The sequence below is a fragment of the Pinus tabuliformis genome, chromosome 8 (assembly GCF_031772625.1).
Source record: "Pinus tabuliformis cultivar Carrire ecotype Pingquan chromosome 8, CPIR1, whole genome shotgun sequence".
In the NCBI taxonomy this organism is placed as follows: domain Eukaryota; kingdom Viridiplantae; phylum Streptophyta; class Pinopsida; order Pinales; family Pinaceae; genus Pinus; species Pinus tabuliformis.
The window spans coordinates 1,372,661,991-1,372,687,123 of record NC_142294.1 but is presented as its reverse complement, the minus strand read 5'-3'; the positions used below and the strand labels follow the sequence as shown (position 1 = coordinate 1,372,687,123).

Sequence of the window (25,133 nt, the reverse complement as noted above, 5' to 3'; positions counted from 1 at the left end):
TTGTTATGCCCTTAAATTATTAATTTTATGCCGGCTCTGATTATATTATAACCCCTTAGACTCCTATATATGGAAAGGAGGTCCTATCATTTGTATCATCCAAGAATTGTTCATTTGTGTAATGTAAAAGAGGTTGCCCCCTCGAAGAGGTTGATTCTTAAGTCGTTGATCTATCTTTTCTATCCTTTTGTGAGTTGGTTTCATAATAGGCTTATTTATTTTTAAAAGTTTGGTTGAAAGTTTGCATGAGGGACAATCATTCAAGGGAGGTCAATAGGATTTTTTTATTCTTGGCAGCATGAATTTAGAGAGTGAAACTAGCATTTGAAATATGCATGTATCTTTTCTAACCTCAACCAATCAACTTGGTTTATTGGCATCTTCTGGATGTGAGTTATGTGGAGTCCAATCAATAGCTAATTGTAGGGATGTTCGAGCATGTTATTTCATATACTTGGGTGTATTCCTAAACTGGTGAGAGGAGAAGTGTTGCAATATATTTTAATTAGCATCTAATGTACATAATTATCATTGAGCAACAAAAACTTTTAGTGGTCAAGCATTATAGTGACTTATTTTCATCCTATATAGTAGGTGTACCATCTAAACAACAATCTTTGAGTTAAGAGACTAATAATAAGAATTTTTTCCACTAGAATGAGGTCAAAACATTGATATGACAACAATATTTATAGCTCTTTGAGTCTCGTGGTTGAACAGTTGTGTCTTGTTACAACGAGCTCGATGCCCATAATTGTTATTCATATTTTCTAACCATTTTTGTTGTTTCCCTCACTACATGCACTATTAGTTATGTAGCCAATGTTGTATTCATCACTATGATAAAACAATATTTTGATTAATATACAGATAAGGTTTGATCATGTCATGCCTTTATAGCTCTTTCAGTCTTGTTGTTGAATAATTTTGTTTCTTTATAGTGGTATGGATGCTCGTAATGCCTTATTTTGATTCTAAATTCATTTAAGGTGCATTTTTGTTTCCTTTTCATCATTCATAGTTGTAGTTCACTAATGAAATTGGATCTCCCTCATATTATTTGACTGATTTTTCCTATGCCCTTGGTTTCTTACATGAATCTCGATGAAAAATATTTCATATGTTGATCACTTTGTGTTTTTACGCATTTTTCTTAAGTTGTTGACAACACACCATCACTAAGGACAACCCCTTGTGACTATAAAGGCACCAGTTCAAAGGGAAGAGTAATTAGCAAGTGATATTAGGCTAATTTCTTGTAGCTATTTTGTAGAGATAATAGGTCTTAAAAAATTTCCTCTCATTTTGTTTATGAAAATAGTCTATTGAAGAATAAATTAAATTTACCGAGTTACTGCTATTTGAAAACCTTTATTAGGTGGCAATATGGAAATTGTTTGAGGTAAATTTAATCATCAGATTAGCCATCCAATAAATTACATTAATTATAGTTTTTGGAAAAAAAATAATAATTCATTTTTCATAGTAGTGGATTTTGACTACTATGTCATAATGAATTTGCATATCACTAAGGTGTTTCTTTTGTGCTTCATAACCCATTTATAATATTCTCGTCTTGCTAAATAGGTAAGCATATCTTCAATTGTGGGAGGCATTGTTTGAACATGATGTAAAAACATAAAAATATCGTCAAGAAATTTGGAGATTGACATTGACAGGTATAACATCAATAAGATCAAATTTCAAAATGGCTTTTTCATTATTATGTTCGATACACAAAGTAGTTGTTGTAGTTTTTTCTTCTCAAGGATGTATGAAAAGAACCCACTTAATATTGTGGATGACAAACAATTTTAACAATATAAATGGCTGCTCAGCATTGTAGATCTACAACAACTGATAGAAACAAAACCTGCCAAAGTATGGATCTATGCTACAATCATAGTTAACCAACAAAAAGAAAGAGTAATAACTCCAATCATCCAATGGAAACCAGATATACAAAGAATAATTTTATTATAATACCTGTGAAGGGAAAAAATAAATTTTACCAGCCCCCCTCTATGGGATGGGTTCTTGGCTATCCTCAAACGTCTTCATCTTGTGAAAAGTCTGTCTCCTCTATAATGTGTAAACCCAACAAAAACATGGTGTGCAACAATGAAAATAAGCAAAGTTATAACAGTGAGTGCAACAATGAAAATAATCAAAAGTCAATAATGAATGGAAAACCCTTCTATTTATAACAAAATATTGAGTTATCCATGAATAATGAGCAATAATAAAATATTATTGATCCCATACTTGGAATAACCACTTCAAATATTTTATTATATTTGGTTAGGAGCGAAAAAGTATTTAAACTTTTATTTAGAAATAATAATTAAATAAATGGTTTATTTATCATCTCAGGGAATTAGTTAAGGAATAATAAACAAATAAATATTTATTTGATTATTCCTAAGGGATTTGGTCAAATTTGTCAAAGAATAATAATTAATTAGTGATTAATTAATTATTCTTAGAGAAAAATAAGATAATTAATCATTTATCTGTTTATTTTTCATGATTAGGTCAAATATGACAAGGAATAATAATTGAAGAATGGTTTAATTAATTATTCCTAGAAGAAAGCCCATGGGGCTTTGGATTGACGGTGAATGGGTGCGCTGTTAAGGCACTCCTTGCGATAGGTCACCGGTTCAATTCCCCGTGGGTACTTAGTTTAGTCTTAACATAGAAAAAAAATTATTCCTAGAAGAAAATCAAATAAATAGTGATTTATTTAATTATTCTTCATGGATTTAACTACAAATTACTTAACAAAGGTGGTTTATTAAGTATTTTTTCACAGTGAAAGCAATTTTACTATGGTACAGTTGGCTTTACATGGTGTAATTCGATACTTCTAGTAAATTAGGCTAGATGATCAATTTTTTGGTGATAACAGTAGCTATTCTTGACCTTTCACTTGGTTTTATCTATATATATCATGTCCTATGATAGTTACTAGAATGTCCTCGACTCCAACAGCCTCTTAACATTGTGTGAATTTGTTCCTAAAACTAAAATTAGTATCAGTTGAGATAATAAAGTAAAATTCAACCCTACACATCAATCGAATATATAAAATAATATTTTTTCATGTTTTGAAAATTTAAAGTAAGATTTTCCTAACTACAATAAGAATCTTTTTTGAGTTGGTATTTAGGAATCATAATGAATTCTCAAGCATTAAGGTATTCTTTTCTCAATGGATATTTCTTGGCATATAAATATCTCCTAGCCGCTCTCCTACATAAAACAACTATTGGAAGATCTAACAATACATTGAATTTTGTAAAATCACCAAGGTCTAATATTACATGTTCGTCCTTGCCTAGGTCTAAGAAACTTTGTAGGATGTTTGGAATTCATAATGTTGTTTCTTTGGGGTTTTATTTTTGTCATTTTAGAGGAATATAAACAATAAAATTGGAATAGAACTAATATGTGTGACTTAAAATTGTGGTTTAAGAGTTGTGTGGATTGCATGAATTGATATGATAGATTTCGTATTGAAGCCTTAGATTTCATATTTTCTTCATAAGGTCTAACATTGACTCCAAGGCTAGAATAGACAGGTATTGATCAAGCACCATTTGGATAAGTTGTGATCTTTGTAAATATTTTGAAGTTCGGGATACATAATCATGTTGGCTATAAAGGTCCAAGGGAGGCCCCGAATCCTAGTGGAAAATTTTTATGAACACTTCCATGCAAAAAAATGTGCGAGTCTAGCAAGTCTCATTCCAGTATCCATGTTGATTTGCACTAAATTATTCTTGGTTTCTAGGACAAATAAAGTAAGAGATTGTTTTATATTGAGAGTGTGGCATGTAGAAATTTTAAATTATAGATTTTGACTCTCCAGACTGAAGGAAATCATGGGCTGGTTCATGATAGGTTTTTTTGCTACTAGGAAATTTAATGTTTATTGTACTTTCTGGCAGGAACTCTTTGGAGATGGTGGTTGAGCTGCAATTCAAACACAAGGTTAAATGGACTGATCATTTTGGCTCAACACATGTTGATGTGTATCAAAATATAAATTTTGAGGTGAGGTTATAATTTTAGATATCTACAATTTTACATCCTTCACATTTATTTTCTTAATGTAATGAAAATGTGGCCATGAATTGTTGGTATATTCCTAATTTATTATAACATAACGATCATGACAATTTATATTAGATTCGAAACAAATTCTTGATTCCAAAAAAATATAGGATTTATGTTTTTTCAACTATTGTGAAGTTAAGAATGAAATAATATAATCTAAATGTTTGCAAGTCATGAAAATGATCACATAGCCACTGTAACCCTCTTCCGGTCATGATTTTAATAGAGATAGTGCCTTAAAATTTAACCTCATATAATGATTAGTCATTTATAATGATTACTAATGAAAGTAAATGAAATTAATATAAACTACTAAATTAGTCGTTTATATAATGAATATGAAACTATCAAAAAAAGATAAATGACTACTGTAAATGATAAATTTATGATTACAAATGATGACCAACTTTGCGTATATACAACTAGTAGTAGCTAATTTATAATATCTTATAACAAGGCCAAAATATAGTCATATTTCTTTGGTCATTAATTATTTTCCAACAATGACTAAAATTTTCATATATGTGACTATTAATAGCTAATTTGGAGTATTTTATGACACAACCAACATTTTGGTCATATTTCTTTGGTCATTAATTGGTTTTCTTGAGTGATCATATAATAATATATTTTTGTGTGTATTTGGTCATTAATTGTGGAAATTAATGACTAAATCAATGACTAAATTGATGACCAAATTTATCATTGAATACACTACTAGACGATAAAATTGAGACAACCAATTAATGACTAAGCTAAAAGCGACTAAAAATTGGTCACGTTATAAGACACTGTAAATTAGCTACTACTAGTCACTGATTGAAAAATGGTCATTTATATGCAAATTTTAGTCATTATTTTAGTAAATAATTAGCCATTTTGTACTAGTGTTTGGTTCGTATCCACAAGACATAACTAATTTTTAATTGATATCTTGGATACTTCCTAGATAGCCATGCAAGTTTTTCTTTCTTGTAGGAAACTCTCTTTGCTTCATTGTGCTTATGAAAGTCCATATTTTTATCTATTGTAAATATTGATATCTCTACGATAAGCCAACTACAAAATGTTTTGACATTTTTAAGATATATTGTCAATATATCATAGGAGATATTGTCCTACGATTCAAAAGACATGATACTATTATTCACTTATGCTCTTAGCTAGGCATTGTTCCATGCATAGGATATGGTGGGTGACTTCACATAGACATTGTTCTAGCTACTACTACACATCATCCCCCAACCCACCTAGACCTAAGTTTATATGGCATAAGACTTCCATCTTTTGTGACAACCTTAATACCATTGAAAGCAACATGGGTGATGGTTTCAGTTTGCTTTACTTTTCCATTCAGGAAAAAATGTTCAAATTACACTATAAGGAATCTATGATGAATGGCCACTATGATATTTTTATTAGTGGATCTGGATGGGTAGGTAGGTTACTTATTTCAGGGATTGGTTCTTACAATTGAAAAATAAATATGACCATGGATAGAGTGATATTTGATGAGAATAACATGTGGTGAAGGAATAGGAGGGAAATATTGATCCAACCATTGCACATGATCCTCCATCCCATCCATATTTTTGAGTTTATCTCTCTAAAGGCCATTTCCTGATGGTTTTTGTCAATTGATAACTATGACACAACTAAAGGATTTTGGGTGATGGACGTAGACTTTTGTACTTTTCCCACTTAAGGAAACAATATATCGAAGGGCCTCTATCTTCCACTTTCCCATTGCACAACTAATGAGGTTAGCTAACTGCTCATAGCCATTGGTTCCTCCAATAGAATAATATATACAATCCCCAAGAAGAGCAATATTTAGAGAGAATAATCCTCGAGGAGGGATAAGGTGGTGATTTATATAAAAACATTTTCAATAACCTTTAGTGTGCAATGGAGGGTTACCCTCACAATATAAATGGGTTTGGACATCCATCTGAGAAGAGTTAGGTACTACTAAGTGGATTTGAGGGAAATTTTAATCATGATCTGGGAAAGTCATATGACACACCTTAAAGTATGTAACAACAGGAAGACTAGAATTGGTCATGGATGTCTCTTCTTTAGTTTTCACATGTCTTATCATGGTGATGGCATGACATAATCATGGGAACAATTCCTTTTTATCCTTACAGGGTGGTGCATTCTCTCCAATGTTCTTTGTAAGGGGTGTAAACACCCACCTTGCCTCTTCCCTCTACTAATATTTCCCAATGAATTCATGGAAGTGGAAGGAGAAATTTTTGCCTCTACCACCATTCAATCCTTAAAAATCCTTTACCTAGATAGAATTCCTTCATTCACTAGTAAATCAACCTCCCTACTTTGTTTTTTCTGTAACTTGCAGCACGCTAAAACCTCAAAGGATTAAAAAAGAAACACAGTCCTCATATTCCACACACAATTTTTTTTTACTGGGACACTTTAAAGGGTGGAGAGAATCGACAAAGAATCCCTCATATAATAAATCTACTTCTTGTTAATATTTTGGAAAAGGACAATCCCTTAGAAGATATCAACAGGTTAAAAAACTCAATTTTTTATCCTCTATAATCCTCAATATAACTTATGGATAGCATTTATATATAGGTTTCAGTCGGTACCCCAAGCACTTGTATGCCTTGTGTTCCCCTTGGAAATTCTAGCAAATAGTTGTTCCTTAAGGGTATGGAAAAAATGACTCCTTGGACAGACACAAGATATCCAAAGTCATGGGAATTTGGATCCAATCTTACATTTGAAATATTTAGAGTGCATGAACCTATCTTTTCCCATTAAAAATTGGATTTTAACAGCTCTCACTAGAGGGACATGGAATACCTCAAGGCATGGGGCCTTGGATCGAATCATGCATTTGAAGGCTTCAAAGAATATAGACCTATATATTCCTTTTAAAATTATATTTTAACTACTCCCTCAGAAGGGAAATTTCTTGGAATATGATTATGGGAGATGATTCCATGTGACCAAAAGTAAATTTATTTCTAGCTTTCTACGTTATTTTTTGAGTAAAACTAGTCAACAATAATTCTAGGCCTAGAAGAGAATATTCTAGTTTATGGATTCTCTTACCTAAACCATGTCTATATCCTCAATAATTATTATTTCTCCACTCAATAATTTGGGAAAATGGGATTGTTGTTAGTGTATTAGAAATTCCCACAAAGACCAACCAAACTAGTAAAAGGATTTCTCTGCTTTGGTGAGAAGGAATGAACTAGAAATGTTTTCATTTACTAACTGTAACAAAAAATTGAAGTAATTAAACACACTAGATACATAATAGAGAATAAGTGACCCATAGAAAACAATCATTTTTTCCATGAAAGCCCAAATGGGAAAACAAACATTTGATAGGTTTTGATCCTTACTTAAAAACAATTTGCAATGGGTGAGTTGTGTAGTCTGAGTAGAGATTTTGTGCATTCTTACACACTAGAAATAATTTCATATGGCTTTGGGGCATGTAACAAATCTTATTTTCATGTTGAATCAAGTGGATGAACACATATTATGGCTTAAGAACTCATACAAACCAAGCTACCATGGCAATAACTACATATTATCGAACCTTTGGTCCAATGAGAAGAAGGAGCCATATCGATCAATTATATTAATTACAATGTGGGGAGGGATTTAGATAATAAAGTGAACATAGCTTTGAAAAATGTGTCACATACCCATATAGATTTCCTAATAATAGTTAATAAAATAAATCAATGATGTACTAATACAAAATATGAGTTAGTAATTGTAAATTTGTTTTTTTACATAACACTACCTATAGCATCATAGAGAATATAATTACCTACGCAATTGGATTTTCAAGATGTGTGATTTAGTAGTTCTTACTATGTCATGTGTCATTTGAGGTTTGTATTTTACTTAAGTTCATTCAAGTTACATATTCGAACCATACACTTCACATTTGAAATATTAGTGAGGCGGTATTATAGTAACTAATACTGACTTAACCTATCTGGGTGGTTGGCTTCCCTAGAACTGGAATACACTATATCTGGAACCTTTGGTATGCAACACAACTGGCCTCTTGAGTCTCAGTAAGTGTAAAATATCAATGATTCTCCGGTAGTCTCCAAATCGAATGGTGGATGTGGATGCCTGCTGATCTAAGCTTTCTCAGTGCTATGGTTTCTTGGCATTTTCACAACTCTAGTGCAGTGAGTTAGGTTCTAGTCCAGTTTTGTTGAACTTCTTCTTAGATAACCATCCCAGCACCGTTACCTCATCAATGTCATCGCATAGAGTTTTCATCTAATAAATACTAGGTTTTTTTCTAAAATGGAGTTTAAGAGATTGTCTCTCTTTCATAGGTTGCCCATCTGTGCGGTTCTTCCATCCTGATGCCACCGGATAATTAACTATACTTTGAAAGGTATGCATTTGTTTGGTTAGTTAGCTTTGATATCCATGTTATCGTTTTAGGTTGAAGGTCTTTTGCTAGCTCTTACATTATGTTGGTTTGTCTGCCTAGGTAATGCCAAATGGCTGCGTTTCCCTCTCGTTCATTCGGTGATGGATTTAGGGATTGTGGAGCTTCTTCTCAGCCTACCAAACCCTGTGGAATTCATGCAAGGAGATTACCGAGTAATTCCATGGTCAAATCGAGTGGATTTACTAAGGGTTTATTCTTAGAGGAGGAATTTATCAATTCCTATAGTTATTTGAAGACTTCGTCTATATTTAAATTTAAATTGGCCCTCTTAAGCTATGAAAAAACCTTAGCTTGTGTTAATTGTTGTCGGCCATGGTCCATACTCTCGAGAGAGGATTTTTTTTTTTTAATTGTAAACTAAGTTATTTGCGTTTGTGGCCATAAAACTTCTTGGTTGTTTCTTTAATTTCTATTGAAGTTAGTTTAGGATTCATATAGAAATACTCATAATGGTTAAGTCTTGTGCGACTACCCCTCTGTGGTGAAACCCTTAAATTAAGAATTTGGTCTATTGAATCATATTTCATTAATTTATAAGTTTCACTGTTTTCTTTTCATATCAAAAGGCTTGTTACAACATGGTTATATAGCTCCTCCTGTGTATGAAATTCTTCGAAAAACTTTAAAATTGAGTTCTACAGTTTTAGCTTGACTGTTAAACAGGGTTTTGTATTTATTAAACTACGCAAAATTCATGGGTTAATGTCTTATATGTGGTAATTCATCGTAGTATTTTGACTTGTATATTATTCCTATATTAAGTCTGCAGACTGTCCTTGTACAGTTCTTGCATTGTTTTATGTTCATTCCAATTTCACTTTGCTATTTATGGCTTATATACAACGAATTAACATGAGCGTAGTTTCCCATGTAGTTTTACTCGCACACTTAGATTCTATTTTATTTATAAGACAAGCGTATGAGTTGTATCTTTCTATGACTGTAGATTACCTTTCGGTTTCTACCCTAACTACAGGGTTACACATTGTTCTTGGTTCGTTCTTTGAGTTTATAAATTTCTTGGACAAGTAATAGAATTAATTATTCTAATAAAAGAACAATCAGTTGTTTAATTTTTCATAGTAAACCATACAATTTAGAAAATTGTTTCCCTAGTTTAGCTTCAGAATATACTTATCTGGATATCGTGAAAATTCTTGTTGTTTGCACATTACAGACCTTATTTTTCTTCTTGTTTTTCCTCCCATCCTTGAGACCCACTATTCCAGCCTTGCTATTCCAGCGTGAGTCTCCCACTAATCTATCCTCTCATGGGATTTCTCCTTAGGACTGAATAGTCTTGAATGGTAACAGTTATCTAGTCCTAACCAGACTTAGCTCCTTGAATTTGTCTGTCCTTCCACCACAGTTTCCATATTCTCTAATTTTTAATCTTTATTTTCACTTTTTGATCTTAAATATGCATACCCTCTTGATCCCTCCCTTGGGAATAAATCTCCAATGAAGTAGTTAGTGTTAGGTAACCACCTAACGTAACTACTTGATATATGATAAATGTATAAATTTCATCATTTCGACATTTTGCTCTCTATGTAGCCTTAATCAAAATAATTAATTATTTAAATGTATAATAGTATTCAGTTTGTTTAACTGTAGTAAATAAGTATTTACATTCACTGGGGACATCACATCTTTCCCCCCTAAGATTGAACATCGTCCCGACGTTTCTCTCCGTTCATCTTCCTAGGTGGCCTCTTCTGGCACAAAGTGCTACCATTACACTTTTACTTGGGTGATAAATCATCTCTGCAGCATTAATTCTCTCAGATTTAGTATACCCAGTGGTTCAAATAAGAACTCGCCTTCTGTTTTGACCCATGAAAAAAAAAAATAGTGAGCCCTTTTTGTTAGTAATTAGTCTTGCAGTCTATTTATCATATGCCATATTCCTAATTAACTCTTCTAATTTGCCTTTATATCCTGCCAATTGATTATATGCTTATCATCATATATATATTTTTTTAATAGAAAAACATTAAAGACAATATGCACCGAAATATGGTTGGGTAATGTAAGTTGATAAGCCACAAGTCTAATTCGAGCAAAAATTTGGAAAGGACTGCAAAATCTAGGTGCCAATTTAGCACATCCACTCCATTGCAGTGTACTTTTCTTGGCTTGTACATGAACGTAGATATGATATCCAACTTGGAATTCCCGAAAACTTCTTATTTGATCAGCATAATTCTTTTTTCCATCATGAGCGGCCTTTAGATTGGTTCATACATTTTTAACCATCTCTTCCTTTTCTGTTAGCATGTCTGGTCTTAGCATTAACTTATCCTTTGGACTACTCCAATTCGAGGGTGTCCTACACTTACGCTCGTACAACACTTCAAATGGACTCATTTGTAGAGAAGTATGGTATTTGTTGTTGTAAGAAAACTCTACTAAATGTATATACTCCTCCCATTTAGAGGGATGTTGCATTACATAGGTTTGCAACATATCCTCCACTATTTGATTCACTCGCTCAGTCTTCCCATCCGTCTGAGGATGGTAGGCATTGTTGAAATGCAATTGAGTGCCTAGACCTCCAAATAAAGCTTTCTAGAAGGCTGATGTGAATTTTACATCACGGTCAGAAATTATAATATTTAGTATACCATGTAACCTAAAACCAATTTGCATGAATATATTAGTGATTTGAATGGCCTTATAAGTATATTGTTCTAGTATGAAATGAGTATATTTTCTCAAGTTATCTACTACCAACATTATTGAATCATTCTACTTTTTAGACTTAGGTAGCTCTATTATAAAATCGATGGAAATAGTTTCCCACTTCCATTCTAGGATAGGCAATGGGTGGAGCAATCCATCTAGGTGATGGTGTTCTAATTTCGCTTACTAGCATTCCAAACAGCGAGCCAAATATTTAGCTACTTATTTCTTCCTGTTAGGCCATAAACATTCCTTTCTGAGTGCAATAATTAATTTCTGATATCCAGGGTGGCCTGCATAAGGAATTTTATGATATTCATCTAAAATTAAATTTTTAATATATTTCTGGTTAGGTATATACAATATTTCCCTATAAGTTAGTATACCTTCTTGATTTATTTTGTATCCCAGCTGTTGTTCATTGTGTTTCAAAATATTAGCTTGGTTCCATAAAATATTATATTCTGGATCCTGCATTGCTACCTCTTTAATCTTCTCATTAAATGTAGTTTGCACTTCACTGAATGAAACCTCATATATACGGTTGATCTTCTGACTTAAGGCATCCACGACATGGTTCTCTTTTCCTTTCAAGTGCTTGATTTCAAAATCAAATCCTCTTAGGAAATTGACCCAATGAGCTTGCCTAACATTCAGAGTGGGCTACTTAAAATAGTTAGTTAAACTATGATGATTAGTAATTAACAGAAATATCTTACCCATCAAGTAATGTCACCACATATTTAATGCATGAATAAATGTTGTTAGCTCTAAGTAATAGGTTGAATATTTTTTCTCGTGCTTCTTAAGCTTCCTAGACTCATAGGCAATAGCCCTACCCTCCTGCATTAGTATGCCACCTACACCTTCCTTGGCGACATCTATACAAACCACATAATCTTTATTCAAATCCACAACACTTAAAATAGGCACGGTGGTGAGTAAATGTTTAAGCTGATCAAAACTCCTTTGGCAATCCATGGTCCACCTAAAAATAATTACTTTCTTCTGCAAAGAGGTAATGGGATATGCTACCCTGTAAAATCCTTCAACAAATCACCTATAATATCAAGCTAGACCTATAAATGATGTTATATTAGCCACGTCTTTTGGTACTGGCCACTCCATTATAGTTTTTATTTTCTCTGGGTCCACAACAATTCCATCCTTAGTTAGACTAAATACAACTAGTTCAACTAAGTCAAACTCAACACAACTCCATCAACTCCTCAATCAACTCCACCAAACTCAATCACTTGAGTTCTAAGTGAAGTCCTTCATGCAATAGCTCAACTAACCCATAGGAAAAGCGTAATTCCTTCTGGAAGTTGCATGTGCCACATCCGTAGCTCGAACTGAAGTGTTGCAAGAGGATAAGATAATGTTTATAGTCCAAATATTATTAAGAGCTAATAATATTCGACTGTTCTATTTTTTGACTGGCAGCCTAAAAATAGACTCCACCCATATGTCTAAAAATAGAGGTCCATCTATTTTTACCAACATGACCAATCATCTATAAATAGCATCCTGCAACTCATAGACCATGATCCATATGTCTAAAAATAGATATAGTCTAAAAATAGACTTTGCGCCAAAAATAGCCTGTGGGCCCACTTAGTGAAGATGACTTCTTTTCACTAAGCTCCATCATCTTGTTGCATTTTCAACACTCCCTCTCAACAAGATATGGATTATCTGCAACCCCTATTCTACCTCTGTGGTATTCGAATTTGCTCTTGGTGAGCGCCTTCGTCAAGATATCAGCATCCTGATCCTCCGTGGGAATGTATGAAAGTAACATGATTCTCCGATGCAAACAATCTTTGATATGCTGGTACCTGATGTCGATGTGCTTGAATATATCATGAAATACTAGATTAGCTGAGAGTTTAATGCAACTCTGGTTATCACAATAAATCACAATAGGCTCCAAGTGTGACCCGAACAACCCGACCAGGATCTTCCTCATCCATATAGCCTCGCATGTGGCCAAACTTGTTGCCATATACTCGGCCTCTGCTGAACTAAGTGCCACGGATCTCTGTTTCCTACTGTACCAAGAAACTGTTGTCGAACCGATACTGAAGATCCATCCAGATGTGCTCTTTCTGTCCGTTGGGCTCCCTACCCAATCTGCATATGTGAAGCCACATAGCTTCACCTCATCCTCTTGTCTGTACCATAATCCATATCTTGATGTGCCTCTGAGATAACACAATACATGCTTGCCTGCCTTCCAGAAGAGCTTGGTTGGCTTAACCATAGCTTGTGAAAGCTGGTTAACAGCATAACATATATCGGGTCATGTATTGACCAGATACATAAGCGACCCCACCAATTGTCGATAAACAGTGGCATCTACTACCTCCGTTGAAGTACCATCCTCCTTCCTCCAACCTCCAGGAAGAGGAGTATCAACAGGATTGTAGCCATTCATGTTGAACTTGTCCAGTATCTCCTGGGCATACATACCCTGAGAAAAAATAGTCCATCACTGCGCTACCAAATTTCTAATCCCAGGAAATAATGAAGGAGGCCGAAGTTCTTCATCTCAAACTCTCTAGCAAGATCCTCCTTGCATGAAGGTATCAACAACTCATCTCCCGTCAAAATAAAATCATCTACATAAAGTAAAATGATCAACAACTTACCCTCCACCATAATCTAGTATAGGTTAGGATCCGCCTCACTCTTGGAGAATCCAAGTCTAGTGAAATAACTGTATATCCATGTGTACCAAGCACGAGGTGCCTGTTTCAACCCATACAACGCTCTCTTGAGCCTGCACACATGCGACTCACTGCTGAAGATCTCAAAACCTTCGGGCTGCTCTATGTACACCTCCTCCTCAATGACTCCATTGCAGAATGCAATCTTCACATCCATCTGATGGATGTGCCACCCCATCTGCACTGAGAGAGCAAGAATCGTCTGCATGGAAGAATACCTTGCGACAGGTGCAAAGGTCTCCTCATAATCGATCCCCTCTATTTGTGAGAAGCCTCGGACAACAAATCTTGCCTTGTACTTCTCCACACTCCCGTCAGCTGCCTGCTTCACATTGTAGATCCATCTTGAACCCACCACTAATTTCCCTTTCGGTCTTGGGACAATCTCCCATGCACTATTTCTGACAATCGAATCATACTCTTCCACCATGGCATCTACCCATGTGGGATCCTCCATAGCTTCCTCGAAAGAGGATGGCTCAGTCACGACACATTTTCTCACAAGAGCCATGTATCCAGTGTACCGATGAGGTGACTATCTCTGCCCGCGCTGTACTGTAGGTGGTCCTACAACCTTCTCTGCATCTTGAGCCAGTCGCTCAACTTCTGTAGTGCGCTTTCACCCTCTGATTGTTGGCGCTGCATGAGTGGTCTCTTCCACTCCATGAACTTCATCTTGTGGTTGATCCACATCCTAAAGCTCATCCTTAGGAACTAATAGCTCCTCATATGCATGCAAGTGTGCCTCCCTCTCAAGCGAACACTTCATGGCTTTCTCCTCCTGAAATTTGATATCCCGTCGCACAAAAGTCTTGCGACTGTCTGGAAAATACACACAATAGTTGTGGGGCGTATCAGTGTACCCCAAAAATATCACAACCTCTGTGGTTGGCTCCAGCTTCTTCCTGGCATTCTTCGTCACATGCATGTAAACAAGACAACCAAAAATCCTCAAATGGGAAATATCAGGCCTCTTACCAGAATAAGCCTCCTCGGGTGTACTCATGCCAAGTATCTTGTGAGGACAATGGTTCTGCACATATACTGCAGTATTGCATGCCTCTGCCCACAAGTGAAGGGGTAGGCCCTGATCATGCAATATCACCCTTGTAGCACCCACGATCATTCTGTTCTTCCACTCAGCAACCTCGTTCTATTGTGGGCTATGGGGAGCTATGAGCTCTCTTCGAATCCCTTCTGCGCTGCAAAAGTCCTTGAACTCGCCAGAAATGAATTCACCACCATTGTTGCTCCTAAGAGCCTTCACCTTCTTCCCTGATTCCTTCTCAACCAGTGCTTTGAACTCACAGAACTTTAAGTATGTATCGCTCTTCTTCTGCATGAAGAAGATCCAACACTTTCGAGAGAAATCATCAACAAAGATCACATAGTACTTGTGCTTTGCTGTCAAAGCTACTGAGAAAGGTCCACACACGTTTATGTGAATTCTCTCAAGGATCGTCGTGGCGTGACTATCCTTCTCGTGAAAGGTGGATTTCACAAATTTTCCCAAAGTACACCCCTTGCACTGATCTAACTGCACAAGAGTGCATTTAGGAAGCCCAGTAGAAATCTGTTGCAGTATCTTCAAGGCTCCATGGTGAAGGTGGCCCAATCTCTGGTGCCACGGCTCGCCATCATCCCGACTCACCAATCCTTCTACCTTGCATGCCATTGCTGCGCAGCCATATACATGCAATTGATAAAGATTTTTGACTCGAACCCCTATCTTCCGGGTTTCTCCAGTTGTCTTAATGTGTAGGAAAGCCTTTCCCTCGCTCAAGACAACATCATATCCCTTGTCTTCTAACATCACCACAGAGATAAGATTCTTATTCAATCCTGGAACATGCATCACTTCCTTCAATACGAAGGGTTTACCAGACTCCCTCTCAAAGGAAATGGTACCGATACTGGTCGCACTGTATCTACCATCATCGCCCATCTCGATGTGCACTCCAAGATCTTTCTCATCTAGATCAAAAAACAAATCTCGATCTCTCGTCATGTGAAAAGACATACCACTATCCAAGAACCATACCGATCCCATCACACTTGATACTAAGCATGCGATCAGCAAAAAATCCAACTCAAACTGCGAGGCTAAGGCCTCCCCTGTTGCAGATCCAACAGCTTGCTTATTTTTCTTCTTCTGCGGACAATTTGTCGCATAATGTCTGTGCTGGTGATAGTGAAAGCACTTCACCTTGGACATGTCCTACTTCTTGCCTTTCGCACCGGAATGAGAAGCTTTCTTGTTCTTCCCCTTCTTTGCTTTGGCATCCAAAGTGCAATTTTCTTCATCAAATGCCTTTGATGAAGATCCATCCCTCGTATTCTGCCTGATCTCCTCTTGCACAAGATCACACCAAAGTCTCTCCCATCCTGGCAATTTCTCCTAACCATTGACAGAGTCCTGATAGGAATGCCAACCCTTCGGAAGACCAAGGAGAGCCAAGCTCACCAAGTCCTCATCATCGACAGTCACCCTCACACTTCCCATCTCATCCCAGCATTGGGTGAACTTCGCGAGATACTTGGGCATACTGTCTCCTTTCTTACACTTAATGTTTTTGAGTTTATCCTTGAGCACCAACTTCCTCTGGTCGCTCTTTCTTTGAAATAAATCTGTCAATGCTTTCCACATCAAGTATGGAGAAGCCTTTCCATGCAGGCTGCATACAATGTGATCCTTCACGCCCTCCAACAGAATCCTTCGACACTTTGCTGTCTTCTTTTGCCAAGCCTCAACTTGAGTAGCATCAGTAGGCTTTGGGACCTTAGCATCTATGAACTCATTCAACCCATTGTCATCTAACACCGCCTCCATCCTATCTTTCCATGCAATATAATTCGATTTGCCTTCAAGGGCATACTCCAATCGCAATCCGTTGAAAGACATTTCAACTTCGACACCAAGAAAACACTGCTGCAAATTCGAATTCCACTAGCTCAAAAATCAACCGCTTCTGACCTAAAATTCGTGAGAAAAAAGTATTTCTCATACATAGATTGACTGTATGGGCATTTGCCGGATATCTCACCTTCCAAAATAAGGATGAATCCAAAGGCTACCTGGCCCGATTACAGACTTTGCGTGAAGAAATAAAATGTAATCACTTTCTGAATAATAGATCTGATGATCAACTTTTCTCTGATACCATGTAGAAATTTGAATAATATAACACTTATTCACAAGGAGATTATCTTGATTATACTCTATTTGCGGAATGCATGCATAATACATAACCTCCTCTACCATTGATCATCAATTTGCGGAATTAAAAAAACAATTGCATGCGCACATTGAAACATAAATCACACATATCAACACAGTATGTAATGGGGAAAGCATACAGATGAAAACCCCCAAATATCTGTATATTATAATGACAGAGAACATGTAACAATACATAGTACAATACCTCTCACAGGTACTCAGTAATATCTCCACATGCGACACACAAAACTAGCTCAGATCTGAACAAGTCACGGGTTCAAATCTCCTCCATTGTTTGCCTGCCTCTACTGCGCAATCCAAGTTGAGAATTGATCAGATCCAAGTTCAAATTCCCTTGCCTTGTGCTGCACAATCCTCATTGGCAATCTCAATCAATGATTGTGCAAATATCATGCACAGCTATAGTCACAACTGATAGTAGTCTCACCCTTTCACCCACCTCTAACACTTGTCTCCACTGAACTGTCCATGCACTGAGTTAACTGATGTATTCTTTAGTTGATTTATGAGTTAATAATTAGTGAATTAATTAATAATTAATTCACATCACTCATCACTAGTGTATTTGGCAGTTAGACTAAATACAACTAGTTCAACCAAGTCAAACTCAACATAACTCCATCAACTCCTCAATCAACTCCACCAAACTCAATCACTTGAGTTCTAACTAAATTCCTTCATGAAATAGCTCAAATAACCAATAGGAAAAGTGTATTTCCTTCTGGCAATTGCATGTGCCACATCCGTAGCTCAAACTGAAGTGCTGCAAGAGGATAAGATAATGTTTATAGTCCAAATATTATTAAGAGCTAATAATATTCGACTATTCTATTTTTTGACTGGCAGTCTAAAAATGGACTCTGCCCATATGTCTAAAAATAGAGGTCCATATATTTTTACCAACATGACCAATCATCCGTAAATAGCATCCTGCAACTCATAGACCATGATCCATATGTCTAAAAATAGACATAGTCTAAAAATAGACTTTGTGCCAAAAATAGCATGTGGGCCCACTTAGTGAAGACGACTTCTTTTCACTAAGATCCATCATCTTGTTGCATTTTCAGAATTTATTTTTTATGGTCAATTTATTTAGCTGGCGATAATCCATGCACATTCACAAGGTTCCATCCTTCTTTTTAACGAAAAGAACCGAAGCTCCCCAAGGTGATACACTTGGTCAAATATATTTTTTGTCAAGAAGTTCTTGTAACTGCATTTTTAATTTTTTTAACTCTAATATACTCATGTGATAAGGAGCTCAAGATACCAGAGTAGCTCCTGGAATCAATTCACTGGTGAAACCTATATCTCTCTTTGGAGGGAGTCCAGGAATTTCTTTAGCAAACACATCTAGAAAATTCTGCACCATAGGTATATTTTCTAAAGAAACATACTTTTCTTTTGAGTTAGTATATACTACTTGTATTTCATAAATTTCACATCCTTTCCAAATACATTTTTCCAATTGAGAGGCTGTTATTGGTCTTAATTTTAGTCGCCTTATTATTCCCTGAATTTCTTGTCTCTTTCCTTCTTCATCCATATAGTTAGTAGTTTTGATTTTACAGTTAATGAGGTACCAATGTTTCTCCAGCCAGTCCATGCCTATTAAGATATCATATGATCCTAGGGGAAACACATTCAAGTCTACCATAATAGACTAGCCTGCTAACTTTAGGGGACAACTTCTGACCTTGGCCAACACCCTTCTTTTAGCTCTCGTGGCTAATTTTACTAACCAAGGACTTTTAAACTTAACAACTTGCAAAAAACATTGTTTTACTATTTTGGGAATAATATGACTCAAAGTAGCTCCCAGATCAATTAAAATAGATATAGTTCGATCGAAGATTTCACCTTCAAATTATATCATGGTTGGTTGGTATTCCTCCTCATGGTCTTCAAGGGAAACACTGATTTTAGGAATACTTCTTTCCATTTCTCCCACAGTTGATGCTTCTTGAATTTGTGCAACCTGATCAGTACCCTTACGGTGTGGACAATTTTTACCATAATGTGGTCCTCCACATCCCCACCACTATACTAGGGCTCTGGCTACTACTTCTACTTTAGTTCTCCCTGATTGCTCATTTGTCTTGGACGCACTAGGAAATTTGAATCTAGGCTGAATTATGTTCATATTCCTATTTTCTTGCCCTTTATGAGGTCTATTGACTATGGCCTTATTCCCCTTGTTGCCAGAGGAAAACTTAATCCCTTTTCTGTCAATCTATCTCTTACTTCCATCTCTTTTTAGTCTGTTTTGTTGATATCAAAATTGAGCCTTTTGTATGGATTCATCCACGGTTTTCGGGTTATCGAACTCGAGACACTCTTTCATAAATAATGGAAAACAGTTGATAAATTCCAACACCTTTGCTTTTTCTCTCCTATGTAATGAACATACAGTAGAAAGGATGTAAATTTTGCTATGAACTCGTCCATAGATAGTTGACCCAATCGAAGGTCATGAAACTCCTTAGGTTTCTCATCATAAAATCTTTTAGTTAAATGTTTCTCCTTAAAATATCCTTGAAATTTGTCCCAAGGTATTCTCTGCTCATTTATGCCACGTACCGTTTTTACTTCCTCCCACCACAAGGTGTCTTTCCCTTGCCGCTGAAAGATGGCCAATCGAGCCTTGAAGTTATGGTCATATTCATATAGTTGAAAATAATTATTCATATTGATGAGCCAGTCTTGAACTACCTCTTCTTGTTCACCGTCAAAGAGGGGAGGTTTTATTTTCCGAAATTCTCCTCGTAGCTCTATTTTCTATCTCTTCTACATCTTTTGTTCTGATACATTATTAGATTCTTTCTTATGATTCTCTTCACCACATTCAATTTCTAAATTATTGGTACAAAATTATTGTCCTCCAGTCATGTTCCCGTGCTCAAGACTCGAAATTGGATGTTGTTGATTCTGTCTATCAGGTAGACGTTTCATGATATTTTCCTGCTCCTGCATCAACCTTTCATTATCTGCCTATAACTGGGCCATCCCATCCTTCAATTATTGCACAGTTTCCAAGATTGCAGTATTAGTGTTATGCAGGTCTTCCCCAGTTTTACACATACCTCGGGATTGGCTTCTTGAAAATATGTTGGTGTTGTTCCTGTCACAGGTCGGTGTGGTGTAATTCTCATTCTCCTCATGTTGGCTGCTTTCTTCCTCTGTGTACATCACAAATTTTGTTATTCATTTATTTTCCATAGGTCTCAGCTTTGTAACCTGAGTGCTCTAATATCACATGTCACATACACATATACATTTCCTAATAATAATTAATAAAATAAATAAATAATGTGCTAATATAAAATATGAGTTAGTCATTGTAAATTTGTTTTTTAGATAACACTGCATATAACATCATAGTGAATATAATTACCTATGGAATTGTATTTTCAAGCTACATAATTTAACAGTTCTTACTATGTCATGTGTCATTTAAGGTTTTTATTCTACTTAAGTGCATTCAAGTTACATATTCGAACCATAGGCTTTACATTTGAAATATCAATGAGGTGGTATTGTAGCAATTAATACTAACTTAACCTATCCAGGTGGTTGGTTGCCCTAGAACTGGAATAAACTGTATATGGAGCCTTCAACATCCACCACAACTAGCCTCCTAAGTCTCAGTAATTGTAACATATCAATGTTTCTCTGGTAGTCTCGAGATCGAACGGTGGATGTGGATGCCCACCAATCTAATCTTTCTCACTAGTATGGTTTCTTGGGATCTTCAAAACTCTATTGCATTGAGTTAGGGTTTAGTCCAGTTTTGTCGAACTTCTTCTCAGGAAACCATCGCCGCACTATTACCATGTTAATGTCATCGCGCAAAGTTTTCATCTAATACATTCTAAGTTTTTTCTGCAATTGAATTTAAGAGATTGTCAATCTTTCATAGGTTTCCCATCTATGTGGTTCTTCCATCCCGATGTCATTGGATAATTAACTATAATTTGAAAGGTATGCATTGTTTTGCTTAGTTAGCTTTGATATCCTTGTTATAATTATGGGCCGAAGCTCTTCTGCTAGCTCTTACATTATGCTTCTTTGTCTGCCTGGGTAATGCCGTAGGGTTTTTCTTTCATTATCGTTTGTTTGGTGATAGGTTTAGAGATTATGGATCTTCTGCTCAGCCTTCCGAACCCTTCGGACTTCCTGAAAGGAAATTACCAGGTAATGCATGGTCGAATCAAGTGGGTTTACTAAGGGTTTGGTCTTACATGAGGAATTTATCAATTCCTTTAGTTATTTGAAGACTCTATCTATATTTAAATTTAAATCAGTCCTCTTAAGCTATGAAACAACCTCAGGTTGTGTTAATTGTTATCGGTCATGGTCCATACTCTCGAGAGAGTATTTTTTTTTAGATTGTAAACTAAGTTATTTTGGTTTACGACCATAAAAGTTCTATGTTGTTTCTTTAATTGTTGTTGAAGTTGGTTTAGGATTCATAGAGAAATACTCATAATGTTTAAATCTTGCGAGACCACCGCTTTGTGTGAAACCCTTAAATTAAGGATTTGGTCTATTGCTTCATATTTCATTAATTTATAAGTTGAACTGTTTTATTTTCATATCAAACAGCTTGTTCTAGCATGGTTAGATAACTCCTTCCATGTATGAACTTCTTTGGAAATATCTAAAATTGAGCTCTACAGTTTTAGTGTGACTGTTAATTAGGGTTTTGAATTTATTAAACTACGCAAAATTCATGTGTTAATTTCTTATTTGTGGTAATTCATTGTAGTATTTTGACCCTTATATTTTTCTTATATTAAGTATGCAAATTGTCCCTATACCATTATTGCACTTTTTTTCATTCAATTCAATTTCATTTTTTTGGTTATGGCTTACATACAGCGAATTAACATGAGCATAGTTTCCCATGCAGTTTTACTCACACACTTACATTCTATTTTATTTATAAGACAAGTGTATGAGATGTATCTTTCTATGACTGTAGATTACCTTTCGGTTGCTACCCTAACTATAAGGTTACACATTATTCTTGGTTTGTTATCTGAGTTTATAAATTTCTTGGAAAAGTAATAGAATTAATTATTCTAAAGAACAAACAACTTCTTAACTTGGCATAGTAAGCCCTAAAATTTAGAAAATTGTTTCCCTACTTTAGCTTCAAAATATACTTATCTGGCTATCACTAAAATTCATGTTGCTCGCACATTATGGACCTTAGTTTTCTTCTTGTTTTTCCTCCCAACCGCGAGACCCTCTATTACAGCCTCGCTATTCCAGCCTGATTCTCCCCGCGAGATATCCTCTCACAGGATTTCTCCTTAAGAATTAATAGTCTTGAATGATAACAACTATCTAGTCCTAACTAGACATAGCTCCTTGAATATGTCTATCGTTCCAGCACAGTTTCCATATTCTTTAATTTTTAATCTTTCTTTTCACTTTTTGATCTCAAATATGCATACCCTCTTGATCCCTCCCTTGGGTATAAATATCCAAGGAATTAGTTAGGGTTAGGTAACCACCTAACCTAACTACTTGATATATGATAAATTTATAATTGTCATCATTCCAACATTTCACTCTCTATGTATCTTTAATCAAAATAATTAATTATATAAACTTATAATATTATTCAGTTTGTTTAGCTACAGTAAATAAATATTTTCATTCAATGGGGACATTACAAAATGTTAAACATTACCTTCTAAAAGGCAGTAGGGTGATGATAGGTCATTCAGAAAAGATGAATTTTTTGGAGGGATAGTTTTAAGAGATGGGTGTTTCTTCACTTGGTGGTTCAATTGTTCATATTATAGATCATCTAGATTTGGAGTCAGTGTATAATTTTCCATGATGATATACTAATATTCTTGATATATGTAGCATTTCATTTCCCCCTTTTTTGTCTCATTCCAACACTTATCATGATTCATCCATATATTTTTCTTGTCATATTGTTCCCATTGTATCAATCATCTATCATATTTTCCCAGACCATGATAATAATCGTAAAGTCATCTAATACAATTTATCTCTATTTTATTTTATATAATGACTAGGAACCTCATGGGTCATATAAGTTTCTAATGTAGTTTCCTTTGATTAGGCATTAAAAAATCTATTCCAAATAGCAAAGGATGTTTTAAGGTGAAACGATCCAGCCATCAACCATCTATCTGCAAGGTGAATATTGAGCAAGAGAATGAACAAGAGAGATTCCAATAAATAAATTTAACATTTTATTCATAATTAGCATTGGCACCTATTATTGTTGAGGGGTTGTTATTAATCAATGCATAAATTTCAGTGAGGCCATAAATGTCTTCTCAAAGGATGAATAAACTTTGATGGGTACTAATTGTATGGAGGAAGACTGTTAGCATAAACACATCTCCAGGTAAATTGTTATGTTATGTTTCATCTGTTTAAGGGCTCCCACCTCTTGGTTTTGAAATTATGTATGCAATGGAAGCTATTGTATTAAAGGTTGACTACTCATGTTGTTAAAATATATATTTTCCATCTTCAGTATAATTGGAGGGAAGTTAAGGTTCAATTATTTCTGTTCAAAGTCTTTTTTCATGTATGTGGTACTTATATAGTGCATATTGAATGTTCTGAACTAGGGATTTTTCATTTCCAAATAACTAAGTCAATTTATAACTTATCAAGTGGAAAAAGTATATCCCCAAAATTACTTATCCTATTCTTGCGGGAAAATTATTTAGAATGGGCATATTTTTCCAATTATATCCATTATGTGGCCACCTTAAATACAAGTCCCTTTAGAATTCCTAGATCTCAAGTTAGTTTCTTTGGAGATGGACAATTCATGCCCACCACAAGGCATACTATTGAACACGAAGGCTGAAATCTATTGTGGTTAGTCATTTATTTTTTGTTTGGAGATCATTCATGGAATTTTGCTTAAATGTTTTATAGAATAAGAAATATATTTAATCTTGAAATGATTTTACCAACAGTTCTTCGAGATTGTTAGTTTGGAGGGGCGCGATCTTACACAAGAGGAAGTTTTCCTCTCGAGAGATATGGTTTTGTTGCATTTATTAGGTCTAATTTCATGCTAAATAATTTTTAAAAAGGCTACATATTGCTAGAATTAAGAATTAATTTATTTGTTTATTTTCGTGAAATGACAAACATGCAGTGTAATTGTTGAAAAGACAGCTGGAGATCTTGCACAACTTTCTTCTACTCCATTTCATTCATCATTTTCAAATGATTCTCCTTTTCTCACATTTGGTTTCCGAGTGGTTGCACTAGACTCAGAAATAGTGAGTATGGTCTCTAATAGAGGTGGAAAATAAAGTTTTGTTGTTGATTTTCAAAAGAAATAGAGGATGGTAAACATATTGTAGCCATGGACTATATGAATTTGTAGCAAGTGATCTTTGTGATCAGGTATGACTGATTGGGATGTTTAAGAAATTTAAATGTACATGATGTAGGATGGTTATATTTCAAGCCATGTGATATAACTTTCTTCTTCCTTTTCGGTTGAATTAGTTACAACTCCAACTTTTATCAATCAAGGAGGCAACTCATCGAGGTCAAAATTTGTGTTGACTATTGCTTACCAGTTTATTTATGAGAAAAATATACAAGATAAGTTCACCATTATGGACCAACAATATGTGAACAATATAAACACATATGTGAATTTTTTTTTATAGCATTAGCCGCTTCTAGACTGAACCCTAGGAGCACTCACACTTTCTCATTTGACTTTCCAAAGTTATAGGTAAAAGGGCACATTTAAATTTGTTATTTCTAAACTATTAAATCCCTTATTTAGATAATAAATACAACTATTCGATAATATTTGATATGAACAATTGAGCCACCACTCCCATGATAA

The 25,133-nt window shown here is 35.2% G+C and overlaps 1 pseudogene; it reads left to right on the top strand.

Annotated features, from left to right (window-relative positions):
* Positions 1–25,016, top strand: part of LOC149240616 (homeobox-leucine zipper protein HOX32-like) — an 87,509-nt pseudogene extending 62,493 nt beyond the window's left edge.
* The last annotated feature ends 117 nt before the right edge of the window (positions 25,017–25,133 follow it).